We start from the raw sequence: 13,565 nt of genomic DNA, 5'->3' as shown, positions 1-13,565 counted from the left end.
TTATGCTTTTTTATTATTTGAAATACATTTATAAATACATAAATGTACTCAATACCCTAAGACACTTTTGAAGCACTCTACTAGTATAGAGAGTGCAGAGGATGCAATTAAAACTTACAATGCCAACAATTACTTATTAAATTTGAACAAATTTAATAAAAACATATACCAAAAAAATAAAAATAAAAAGCTTTGATAATTACATTATACTAATTTCAAATTTCAAATATATTTTTCCATATATATAGTATTATACTAATAAGTAAAGTATTGAAAATTTAGAGATACATTAGATTAAGATAATGGCATATATTTAATTAATTTAATATCCTTTTTTTTGTTATAGTCAATATAAGCTCACTAATTAATGTATAAAGAAATAATAAAGTCTTAAATAATTAGGTATGTATTGGATTTGGAATCCAATACCAACATAGATCCATTTAAGTACAGATCTAACATGAGCGGAGAGGGATTAAATTTCTTCAACTTTTTTTAGAGTTCAAAATACAATGTGTTTTTACTTCTAATTACTTTACAACATTTTTTCATTTTTTTTTTTTTATGTGTAAACTTTTTAGAGTGCAAAATACAACTTGTTTTTACTTCTAATTACTTTAAAACATATTCACACATTTTTTTACTTCTAATTACTTTAGAGCATAGTCATTTTTTTTAATTATAGCAGATATTAGTTTCCTATTTAGAACATAATTTTTAATTTTATTTGCAGGGATGAACGAACAAACATACACATCTCCTCATATTGGCCTATAGGACGAGCCTCTCTTCTCAATAATATAATACTTCTCTACTAGTTAGGCATGCATCCGCCCAAGCAGGTATTAAGCATAGGGTATCAAGTTGATTACCTATTAATTCAGTCAACCATGCCATTTTTTTTTTTTTTTAATTTGGCAAAGCACAACTTTAAAAAATAATTTCTAACTTTTGTGAATTATTTTATTTTTATTTATCTATCATCGGATTGGTGGTTCATTTTAACATATTATTGCCAAATGCCTTGAAAAACCCCTAGGTGGACTAGGAGTGTTGAACCATAACATCAGTAAATGTATGTTATATTTCATTCAATTTGGCTTCTTAAGCAAGCATGGCTCCATTTATTGTTTAACTTGTCCAAACACAGGTTAGGAAAGTACAAAGCCTACTAAACCTGGGAGAATGTAGTCCGCACATTTTTAATGTATCACATTGGATAAATCATATATAAAATTCATAAATATGTCTAATAATCTAGTTTCAACAATTAAATAATTCAAATTTTACAAAATAATTTTTAATATAATTCTAATATTATATATTTTTTAAAAAAATTGTTAGTACATAGGCAAGTTCCTTCCCGCGAGAAAACTGTGGAGAAATGAGATTAAAAATCTCAGTACAAAGAGGCATATGGGCATCGAATGGGAAGGAAGATATGGGTTCGAAATAAACAAATAAGAAAGTATATTGCGAGATCAAGAAGCATTCTAATATGAAAAACTTCCGAATGGAGAAAAGAGTGGAGATCATTGAGAAGCAGAAATGGCATGCTATATATATTTGTGAAAAGGATATAGCACGAGAACCACCAAAGGCGCCACAAGAACCGAGCATCAAAACATAGAGCAGGTTGACCTAGAGGAATCAACCAGGAAAATGTACCACAGACCCGACCAAGCTTTAAAATTGACGCCTGTATACCCATTTTTCCTTATTTTAGCTGTAAAATACAGTTCGTTTTAAAATAAACACGTCACAATGAACTTGCAAATAATCTTGAAAAATGTCAAAATGACGGGCGTATAAAAAAATTAGAAGTTTCAAATCTTTATACATATTTTATATATTTATTTATACCAAGCTGGCACTGGCACTGGGATATGGGATATGTCGAGTCCAATGTGATATTTTTTAAAATAAATTTTATCCAAATGCTTTCATGGGCACTTATGTTACCAGAAACGAGAAACAGGAAATGAAACGAGAAACGACAACCGGGGAGAAACGAAGTTCGGAGGTGTTGATGCCCCGAAATTCGTTGCAACAACATCGGGGAAACCACCCGGTCCGGAACTTAGTGCAGCTCCTTTTCCGTTTGGAATAGTGGCTCCGACTGGGGATAATGGAACCAGTTTCCCAAAGATTATAAGTAAACGGGATGGATGAATGATTTACGATGTAAGGTGATAATAAATAAATAACTAAACTACAAAAGAAATATAATAACTATAAGCTAATCCCGGGACTTATCGATTCATTTGAATACAGCGTTTGATAATTTAGGCTTACTGGCAGGCATATAGATGACACTAACAATAAGCATAAATGTTTAAATCATTTAAGATTGCTCTGCATAAGTAGTTATGCAGAGCGATAATAGCGAATTACTGTACTCAGTCATTTATATCATTGTTACGCGCATGATTAAAAGAGATAACAAATCACAAAACATTCAATAGTGATATGAAATGCAGACTTGCTGTTATATTGCATACATGTAATCAACAATAGCAAAAGTAATAACACAGCAATTCATATAATAGAAAAGAGAACAGATACAGATAATAGTACCATGCAAGCTGTTTGATCAATCCAATATATTAATCGCTATGTCGCGGTTCTTCCTTCAGACCAGAAAAGCATTCCAAGCAAACGACAATAGTGCACAATTTACTTAAAACAGCCTTCCAAGTAAAATTAAGAACCAGTGGTCGAGTTTCAAAAAGAATATAGACTGAAGCACAATAGTGCAAACTTCAGCCTTTAAGTCTTTTACAAAATTTTACGACCCTCTCCAAAACAATGAAAGGGTCTATAAATACTATGCTAATCTAAAATATCTAAATATCTAAAACTGAAAAAACAACTAAATCGGCATTAACAAATATCATTTTGTATTTTGGTGATTCGGCAGTCGGCGGCGATGTTTCAGTCAGAGGTCTCTTTGCCTTTACTCCTTTGCTGACATATCGCCAGCATTGGCTCTACTTCTGGTGGAGTATTGAGGCGTGAAGTCAGCTGTGCATCATATGTGGCATCTCGAATATCGGCAATCAGGTATCGGAGAGCATCTGTTAGACAATTAAGAGCCGACCTTTGAGAATGTGGTTTAATCAGGAAAAGCCAGTATGCATCGGCGGTCAAGGTATTTACTCCAGTAATTAACCGCCCTTGTTTCTCCAGATCAGGGTAATTCCTGAGCTCCAGCATATTTGCCGTTGTTATGTTTCCAGGTGTGCATTGTGAAATCATGTTTGCCAGATACAATGTATCATTGACTAGATTGATCATGTTACTGGCAATCATTTTGCATCTGGAGGCTGCTCTTTCTGCTTTCATCATCTGTGTGTTCCATTCCATGAAGAGTATGTCCTTGTATGTTACACAGATTCGGGATAAATTTGCGGCTTGCCCTTCTGGAGTGTCTTGCCATTCAATATACTCTGTTATATCGTCTTCAGCCTGATCCAACTTACTTCTGGCTTTCTCGATTTGTTCACACACTGCTGTAGATGTTTCACACAGTGATTCAGCTTCAACAAGTTGTTGGCATAAGATCCTGATTTGAGATATCAGTGTGCTGTTTATTCGAGTTGCCTCTGCTCTGAAATCATTGATACTCTTGGCGCCCTTAATACCTTCAAGCTGAGCTGATAGCTGAATTATTTGCTCGTCTTTAGCTTGTATCATCAGCTCATTCGATGCCTTCAACTGGGATAATGCCTCTGACAATTCTTTTGCTTTCTGAATGTCACTTTGGTCTATCCTCAGTTGTTCAATTTGCTGGGTTAACAAATGATTCTCTTGTTGTTGGGCCAGCAATTGTTCCTCTGCATGTGCTGCCTTATTCCTTGCCTCTATCACTTCTGCTTGTAATGCGTATATCTCATGCTCTTTAGTCTTCAAAAGAAGACTTACTTCGGATGCTTTGTCAATAGTTGCCGCTGAATAAGCTCCCGCAAATTGCGATAGCTTTGTCAGATCTTCAGAGGGATCCAATTCTCCCTTCCAGACCACATTGCCCGTGATTGTTTGCTCAGGCAAAATAGAAGGTTGATCAAGCCTTCGCCTTTTCCTCGAGCGCCTTACAACGGCTCTATGCTTTGGGCTGTAGAAAATGTCTAGAGGAGGAATTTCCTCCACCTGAAGATCAATTTGATCGGATGGGTCTTGAGTGATTACCTCTACATTCTGTACCATGGGTGAGCCGCTGGTTCCCTCTAGAACCGGAGAAGAAGTAATATTGGGAGTCTTAGAGACGTCTGAGTCTTTGGAGGCTTCCTTACCACTTATGATGGAATCGAATTGGTTCCATTCTTTAATTAATTCAGGATCAGTAGAGACTTGCTCACTTTGTTCTGTTTGAGCTTTACTTTGTTCTTTCTCCTGTTCAATCCTCTGCTGTTCCTCCAATGCCTTCCGCTGTTGCTCCTCCTGTGCTCTTTGCTGCTGTTCCTCCAATTCCCTTTTCTGCCTATCTTCCAGTTCTTTCTTTGCTTTCTCTTCTTCTTCTCTTTTCCTCTGTTCTTCTAACTCCTTTTGCTTTCTTTGCTCTTGTTCAATTTGTGCTTTTTGCTGCCTTTCCTCTTGTTGTCTATCATATTCTTTAGTTGTAACAAGAGATAGGTGTATTTGCTGCTGACCAGACTCGCTTGAGGAAGATGTTGTGGTTGTAGATAATAAATCTAGAGGCAAAATTTGCAACCTTTGCTTTCTAAGTTTATTAAATTCAGTTAACTCTACATCTTCATATCTTAGTGAAGCGAGTTGTCTGACTTGGCTTATTGAATCGGCACTCATGAACAGGTCGTCAAACTGGTCTTCTTGATGAACAACCTTTGACAGCTTGGCCTGTTCCAAGGCAATGAAAGCAGTCTTTTTTGGATCATAAAGTCTGTTTGGAATAGAAGCCAGGGATATCAATTGGAGTTTTGCTGCTTCCTTTTCTGCATGTTTATAATTCAGCAGCGTATAAACTCCAATTCTTAAAGGAAAAGAGGGCCATCCTCTCTTCTTCTCCTCCTTGAGAGTTTGTGTGACACTCTCAGACATAATCTGGTAGGAGATTTCCCGGGCTAACAGTTTATCTGGGACGTACAGGGGGAGGACATGTGGCCTAGCCTTGCTTCCAAAAACTCTAATATAGGTAAAATGCTCTTCGCTGAACCAATGGGCTACAGCTGGGAGATCAAAAGAAGCTTCATAGGAAATTCTAGGGATAGGTCTGTCAAAAATAGAATAGTGAACGGGAACCATAAAACCATTGCAAATTTGATACAGATGGTCTTTGTGGGAGGGTTTCCACAATTTTCGATGGTACAAGTGAATGGGTGTTGGGTCATGGGTTGTCCATCTCCAACCAAGGACAGGAAACTCAGAATTAAAACAAAGGGTATCCATAATGTAAGCAGAGTAATAGAAGGGTGGGATTTTTCTCTCAGTGACTCTGGTTTTGGCCCTAAACTCACGAATAGCTATGACCAATTTATCAGACAAAATAGTGGCCCAATCCATGATTATACTATTGACGGCCGCTTCCATTAAAGGAACCATATCAATATGAATATTTGCAGAGTCATGAAATCCCCACAATCTACACATCATAATCCCGGCGTAGCAATAAGGTGAAGCCAAAGAAGCATTGGAGTACTTACCCGACATATCATGCTTGTGTTTAGTTGGATTCTGCCTCCACTCTCGGAGAGGTTCGGATGGCGATTCATTCTCCTTCGCGAATTTCTCCAAAAAGGCTCTATTATAGACTAGCTCGGGTTGAGGCAAATGATACATCCGTCTCAAGTCATCAGGCTTGAAGGAACCGAAAATCCTTCCATCCTTAGTATGGAAGGTTCTATCAGTGAGAGTAATTTCTTCAATTGCCCAACGTACCACATCAGTATAAGGCAAGACTTGTTCTCTGGCTGCTATTCTGTGCAGAAAGGAGTCAGCCAAATCTTTAAGAGTTGCCTCAGACTTTCTTAGTTCATCCACACTAGCCTCCGTTACTGTCTTTTCTGGTTGTTCTGCTTCTAGCAAATTGTATGTACCTTGCCATGTAGTACCAGGAAGACCAGTGCATGTAGTATCTGAGATTAAGCCTTTCTTTGAAACCATAGCAGCTTGGCCTGAGACAGGTGTCGGAGTAGAACCTGCCACCTTTTTGAACTTCTTTCCCATCATATTCAGACTTCTCTCGGTTGAATTCTACACAAATGCAAGAGAAATCGTAACAAAGAAATAACAATGACGATCCATAACGGGATAGATATATAACTTGAAGCGTGGTGAGATTAATTCTAAAAGTGGCTACGGATCTAATGATTTGAGAGGGCACCGCAGATGCAATGATGGTGATTTTACGGCCTGCAGCTCCATAAATGACCATTACTTAAGTTATTAAACCGAATGACCCCTTAAAGCGTGCAATAGATTTCTTCAAAGGTCTAATCGTAATTGCTCGTTAATTCGAAGGGGCAAAGCTTTAAATACGCATGCATTACCTTATCCCTTTACTTAACGGCATTTTGAAATTTGTGCTTTTGTCAAATCGGATTTAAATATAACTTTAATGCTTTGTAATAATCACCCTTTTTTTAGGAGTTCTGGTCATCATTAAGCGTCATCGCATCGCATCGGGAGTGTGAGTGACATTATCATTTGGGAGAGATCTTGGCGAATGCCGATTGCGACATTGTATCATATTAGCGCGCGGACATAATCCCTAAATGCATATCAATTGATTTACCGACTACCGATAGCGATATCACATCGCATCGGGAAAAAGATCTGAACGTCTTATGAAGATGTATGGGATTCTGCCGACTACCGATAGCGATATCGCATCGGGGAAAAGATGTGTGCCTTTTTCTGTGTGTGCATTGGCTATCGCCGATGGCCGATAGCGATATCGCATCGGAAAGAACCAAGGTAGCAAATGGTCTTGCGATTGCTTTTTCGGACTTAACCAAAAATTGCTTATTATTTGTTCAAAAAGGCTTTTGTTAACAAATTCATTTGATTATCATACCTTTTTCGAACAAATTCATTAATGCCAATTAAAATTTTTAAAAGGGACCCATTTCATATGTTAATTGTTTGTGATAAAAATGTTATGAAATGGGGGGTTGTTGTAGGGCACAACAATTGGCGATTCGCTGGTAGAACCAGTTATCTCTGGACTAATAAATATACTTACACCTTTTCAAATAGAATCTTTATAAAGAAAGGAAACTTCTAATATAACTAGATGTCTATTGATTCTGAATAAAACAGGTTTCTTCATTTGACTTCCTCTTTTTATAAACACACTTTGAGTTTTGAAACACGTCCTTATTGGTTCATAAAAGTAAAATAGAAAACTTCTCCATATCAGCTTTTTAAAATAAACTCCTCTGTCACAGGTAGAGCCTCTGCTGCCAGCAAACGTTCATAGTCTCGGCAGGGTTACCTTTTAACCATGTCATTGTCCATTGTTCCATTCACTTAAGAGTGTGACTAAACAGAATGAATTCAAAAGATATTTTTGTATTTTTTGAATTTCACTTTCTTCTTTGCTTAAGATAAAAGCCATTGTCCTGGTTTGGTGGCCAGATAACGACAATGCCATTCACGGGTAGTAATCAAACTGAACAAGCTGGCTCGTGATGAGACCCCTTGTCTTGAAATTTCAAGCCATTACCCTGTTTGGTATGCAGTTTTGGTAATGTCAGTTAAATTATTTTCCTATGAACATGGTAAGCAGGCTTGTAATAAGACCTCTTATCTTTGATCTTTTATATTTTAGAATTACACTCTGAGAAATCATAAACTTTTAGTGAATGGGATGAACAACTATCTTCTTAAGAGTAAACGGATGACAGGTTTAAGAGTTAAAGATGCTGAAGATGGATTAGCCCCTCTTTTAATATAGATAACCTTTGGAGACTTATTTTGAAAACTCAAGATGACTCATAGAACTTCGTTCAGAGTGAAGTTTACAAAAGTTAGACTGTGATGTTCAGAATAAAAAGATGTCTAATTTCCTAGAAATGATCTTCCTTGGTTTAAGACGCTATTATCTAAAAGTAAATATTAATAGTGTAGTGGCGAGACAACTTTTAATTACAGCGAAAGGTCAATGTAAGATGTCCCACGTCCTTATTTCTACAAATCCTACAAACTATATAAAAACTATCAAACTACATAGAGAAGGGGTTACCTCCTCAATTAAAGAATTTCTTCAAGATCAGACCATTGACAGGGAGAGAATCCCTCACCCCTGATAGATTTTGCAGTATAAAAGTGGAATGGCCTACTTTTTCACAGATCTGAAATGGTCCGAGCCACATTTTTTGAAATTTGGAATGTTTACCTTTGTCTTCATGGGCTTTGTCCCATTTCAGGACTAGATCTCCGACTTGGAATTGTTTAGGACTAGATGAGGCCAGATCAAAAGCTGCTTTAATGACTTGCTGATGTTTAGCGTGTGTAACCTTGGCTTTTTCCCTTTCTTCTTCAAGTTTAAGAATTTGATCATATCTAAACTGGATAGAGGAAGAAGGAGTTTCGTCAATAAATTGCACTAGGGCTAGAGATGGAAAAAGAAGATTGGTTGGTACGATTGCTTCTTTTCCATAGACAAGATTAAACGGAGAGGTCCCTATGGAAGCTTTCTGTGTTATCCTATCAGCCCATAATGCAAATACCAAGGATTTATGCCAATTCTTATGATTCTCTTCGATTGTTCGCTTAATGATTTTGATTAGGTTTTTATTAGTTGATTCTGCTAGGCCATTACCCTGAGGATAGTAATTAGCAGAATACTTTAATTTAAATCCCCTTTTGATAGCGAAATCAATCATTGCATTACCTGAGAAGTAAGAAGCATTATCAAAGATGAGAGCGTTTGGAACACCAAACCTGGTAATGATGAACTGATCTATAAATTCAATGATCGCCTCAGAGTTTGTTGTTTTTAACGGAACTGCTTCTACCCACTTTGTAAAGTAATCAGTTGCTGTAAGAATATATTTGTGCTGCTTGGAAGAAGAAGGATGAATTTCTCCAATGATGTTCAATCCCCATTGTTCAAAAGGCTGTTCAATGTTGATTGGTTGCAAAGGGAAAGCTGGTTTTTGTTGTCTTCCACTGGCAGTTTGGCATTTGATGCATTTCCTTACATATTCGTGAGCGTCCTTAAACAAAGTAGGCCAATAGTATCCAGCATGAATGATTTTATGAGCTGTTGTATCAGCTCCGAAATGTCCTCCTGCTGGTCCGTCGTGTAGCTCCTGCAAAACCTTTTGAGCTTCAGGTTTCTCAAGGCATCTTAATAGGACAGAATCATAGTTTCTTCTGAAGAGCACATCGCCAATAATTGAAAAACTCTTAGCTTTCAATCTAATGGCTCTTTTGTTTTTGTAGGACAAATTGGTAGGTGCATAACCATTCTTTAAATAGAAGATCAGATCTGCATATTGAGATTCGGAATCAGGAATACTTAGCTGATTAACTTCTTGGGTTTGCTCTGTATCACTTGATTCCGGAATGTTTGATGCTCCTGCTAATATCCTGCAAAAACCTTGACCTTTAACAAACTTTGCTGGCTTTATTTCTAGATCATATTCTTGGAGAGCTGCGACCCAATTTGCCCTCTTTTCTCCCAATTCCTTTTGGATTAATAGTTGCCTAACTGCTGAGAAAGGAACTATCACTTTAGTATGGGTTTTTAAAAGAAAGGGTCGATAATGTTTGACTGCTTTAAAGACAGCAAAAGCTTGTTTCTCAATATCGGAATAGTTTAATTCGGCGCCTTGAAAGTTTGAACTGAAGAACGAGATGGGCGCTTCCAAATTGTCATCATTCAACTGGGTGAGCACTGCTACGTAAGATAAGTCGGATGCAATGGTGTATAATATAAAATGATTAGAAAGATTTGGAGTATTCAGAGCTGGGACATTAATTATTGATTGCTTAATACCATTAAAAGCTTGCTTTTCCTCTATTCCCCATCTGAAGGTTGAATTCTTTTTAATCATCGTTTGTAGTGGTAGTACAATCTGTGAAAAATCTGGAACGAATCGTTTAACGAAATTAATCTGCCCTAGAAACGACTGCATCGATTTTTTGTTGTGCGGAAAAGGAATTTCAGAAATTTCCTTAATTCGATCAGGATCTACATAAATGCCATCTTTAGATACAATAAACCCTAGAAGCTTACCCTGGTTGAGAGCAAAGAAAGACTTTTTCGGGTTGAGAGAGATACCATATGTTTTGCATCGTTGAAAAATCTGTTTTAAATCATGCAAATGGTTATATCTCTTTTTAGAATACACAGTAATATCATCGAGGTAGACGACTACTGTCCGATTAATTAACCCTCTAAAGGCTGTATCCATGGCTCTTTGGAATGTCGCTCCTGCATTTATGAGTCCAAAAGGCATCTTTTGATATGCATAAGTGTTGGCATTATGATTCAAGTGTTGTCCTTGATGGCAACTCACTCAGAGGATGGTACAGGTGCTCAGAGGTTGGTACAGGTGATGGCATCTTAATCAGAAGACAGATCTCAGTACAGCATGCCAAGGAAGCTCATACACGCCGTTTCGTTAAGCCCAAGTCGCGTGTACACGCTAGTTCGATTCATAAAAAGCGCGTGTATGTGGAAAGGTTCCTTTGGTCCATGGTGGTTAGTCCTTGGAAGTTGTGCCTATGATTTCGGACCATTGTGTCTCGACGGGCGTGTCGATCCCTAGTTTTGAAGTTGATGGTATTGTGTTACTATGGTTTTGGCTCTTGGTATTGAGCTAGGCCTAAGACTATATAAGGAGAAGAAGATCATTAGGCAAAATCATCTTTCGACAAGGCTTGAATATCTAAGAGAGAAAGAGATCTGATATGCAGGTTCTGGGTTGCTTGATCTAAGCCAAGGAGAGATCACATCAGTTGATGGAAGACTAGATCTAAGGATAGATCGGGATCTAATGGTTTGAAATGCACTATCATGATATGGTTGATTATGCGTATTTCTAGATCTGCATATTGTCGCAATGTTACGTTTTGGATCTAACTAATGTCTGGTACAGCTGCAAATTGAGAAAGGTTATTTTTAGATCTGTACGCAGGTTGGCTTCGGTAAAAGCGCGTGTATACGCGGGTTTTGCTCATTGAAGTAGCGTATATCTTTTGAAGCTTGATTTTGGGTTTACAGTGGGGTCTGACTGTTATTGCAGAGTTCTGCAGTCTGCTCTGTGTTCTGGTAACTGGTGATTGACAGGGTTCAGTGGTTCAGTGATTCAAAGTTTGGTTGTTTTATGCTTCAATGATCTGTTGTGGAAATTGAATGATTTGTGGTCTTCAGATTGTAATATCCAAGTCTGAAAATGTATGAAAAGTGATATCTGAAAGAAGGAAGATTGTAGGTCAGCACCTACGTACTAGTATCTTGGCTAGTACAAGAGCAAAGGGGGTTGGAGCTCCCTTCCAAGGAAGTTTGGAGAACGAGAGAAGGTTGTAGCCTTCTGCAGGTTGTAGCCTGCGTACTGGTATAAGGCTGCACCAGTACAAAAGATTGTAAACTGAAGTTTCATATTAAAGAAAGATAGAGACAACTTGCAGCAGGTGGTTTTCACCCACATTGGGTTTCCACCTTATATCTTGGTGTTCATGTGTGTGGCTTTTTATCTGTTCTGTTATACTGCACATGTTTACTGTTAATGTGGTGAATAATGTCCTGATGCACTTAATTGAAGAATAAGCTAACTAAATTGTGAGTTTTCTTCTTATACGCTGTTTTACTTCGTCACAGTAGCGTGTACACGCTGGTTCACTTAACTGAAGTAGCGTATATGTTTCTGAGCATTTAAAAAGTTTGATTAATCTGATAATACTGATTCACCCCCCCTCTCAGTATTATTTCCAACAATAAGTTCCCCATTTTGTCCTGAATGTAGCCTTTAGTTGGTCATCAGGATGGACCAACACTTGATTATATCCTGAGAAACTGTCGAGAAAGGACATTAATTCAGATCCTGCTACCGATTGGAGGATTTGTTCCATGGTAGGCAGTGGGAAATTATCTTTCAAGCTTGCCTTATTCAAGTTTCTGAAATCAATACAGATTCGAATGTCGCCGTTTTTCTTCCTGACTGGGACCATATTGGAGACCCAATTTGAGTGTCGGACAGGGAAGATAATCTTAGCTTTTAGGAGCTTATTAAGTTCCGACTTTATTTGGCCCTCCAAATTCGGGTGTATTTTTCTTAACTTCTGCTGGATAGGTTTTTGATCGGGAAGCATAGGAATAGTATGTTGTATGATAGATGTATCATATGTCTTGAGGTCGTCATTCTTCCAAGCAAAAACTTGCTTGTTTTTCCTTAAGAGTTTGATGAATGCTTCCTTTTCTTCTATAGAAAGTCCTAGTCCTAAGTTGATATTTTGAGGAGCTTGATCTGTTCCCAAATTGATTGATTCAAACCTAAGAGTAGAGCTTTGGAGTTTTGCATTAATTACAGGTTTGAACCTATCTTTAATGTCATAAAGGTCTTCGAGCTTTACTACAGGCTTAGGAATCGCGTTATCTTGAGATGTTTCTTTCATTTGTGAATCATGGTCATGTCATGCTCTTCAATGATTTGATTGTCATAAGACTTTTCAGAGGTTAAGAATTGCAAGATGTCCTCGTCATGGTTGAAAACCCTCCAGTTAGTGATGTTATCGGGAACTGAAGGTCTAAAAATTAATTCTATAGAAAATCTATCAAGGCTATAGTCTTCGGAAGGGAGGAGTTTGGAAGCTACGTTGGCTAGTAAATCAGCTGCCAAGTTTTGTGATCTTGGAATTGAAGAAATGTTGAATGCTGAGAAATGCAAAGTAAGATCTTGCACTAGCGATTGATAATGCTTAAGGTGGCTTGAAAGGCAATGAATTGTATTTCTTACCTGTTTAACAATGATCTCACTATCACCGAATACTTTTATATATTGGACTTTAAGGTCAATCGCCTTATATAGTCCCTGCACTAGAGCTTCGTATTCGGCCGTGTTATTGGTGCATTCAAATTCTAATCGACAGGATAGCATTGTTTTTTCGCCTTGCGGACTAACCAAGATGCAACCTGCTCCTGATCCCTCACTGGACTTAGAGCCATCAAAATACAAAGACCAAAAAAAGGAGAATCAACAAAAATATTTACATCCTTTTGATTTTCGTTGAAGCATTTGGATAAATTGGTTTGTGAAAAATTTTCTACTTGAGATGTACAATGGTTAACTAAAAAAGGGGAAGGTTGGGCAACAAAGCTGCCAAAGAATGATTCTGAGGAATAATTTCCCAAAATGTTGTTGTTGAAGGCCACAGGCTGGTTTTCTTGTTCGAAATCGGTTACTGTGTGAGTCATGTGTTTCTCACGGTCGATCCTTATTTGATTTGGCTTACCCTTATAGGGGAGCCACATATGTGACCAATCCGTGGAAATGTATCCATGCAGTTTCTCAGACCAATCTCTGCTCAAAATTAAACCATAGAATTCAGGTATGTCAGCAATCAAAATATCTATTCTCTGTACTATTCTGGGATCA

The sequence above is a fragment of the Pinus tabuliformis genome, chromosome J, assembly GCF_031772625.1.
Source record: "Pinus tabuliformis cultivar Carrire ecotype Pingquan chromosome J, CPIR1, whole genome shotgun sequence".
NCBI lineage: Eukaryota > Viridiplantae > Streptophyta > Pinopsida > Pinales > Pinaceae > Pinus > Pinus tabuliformis.
This window is presented reverse-complemented; position numbering follows the sequence as displayed.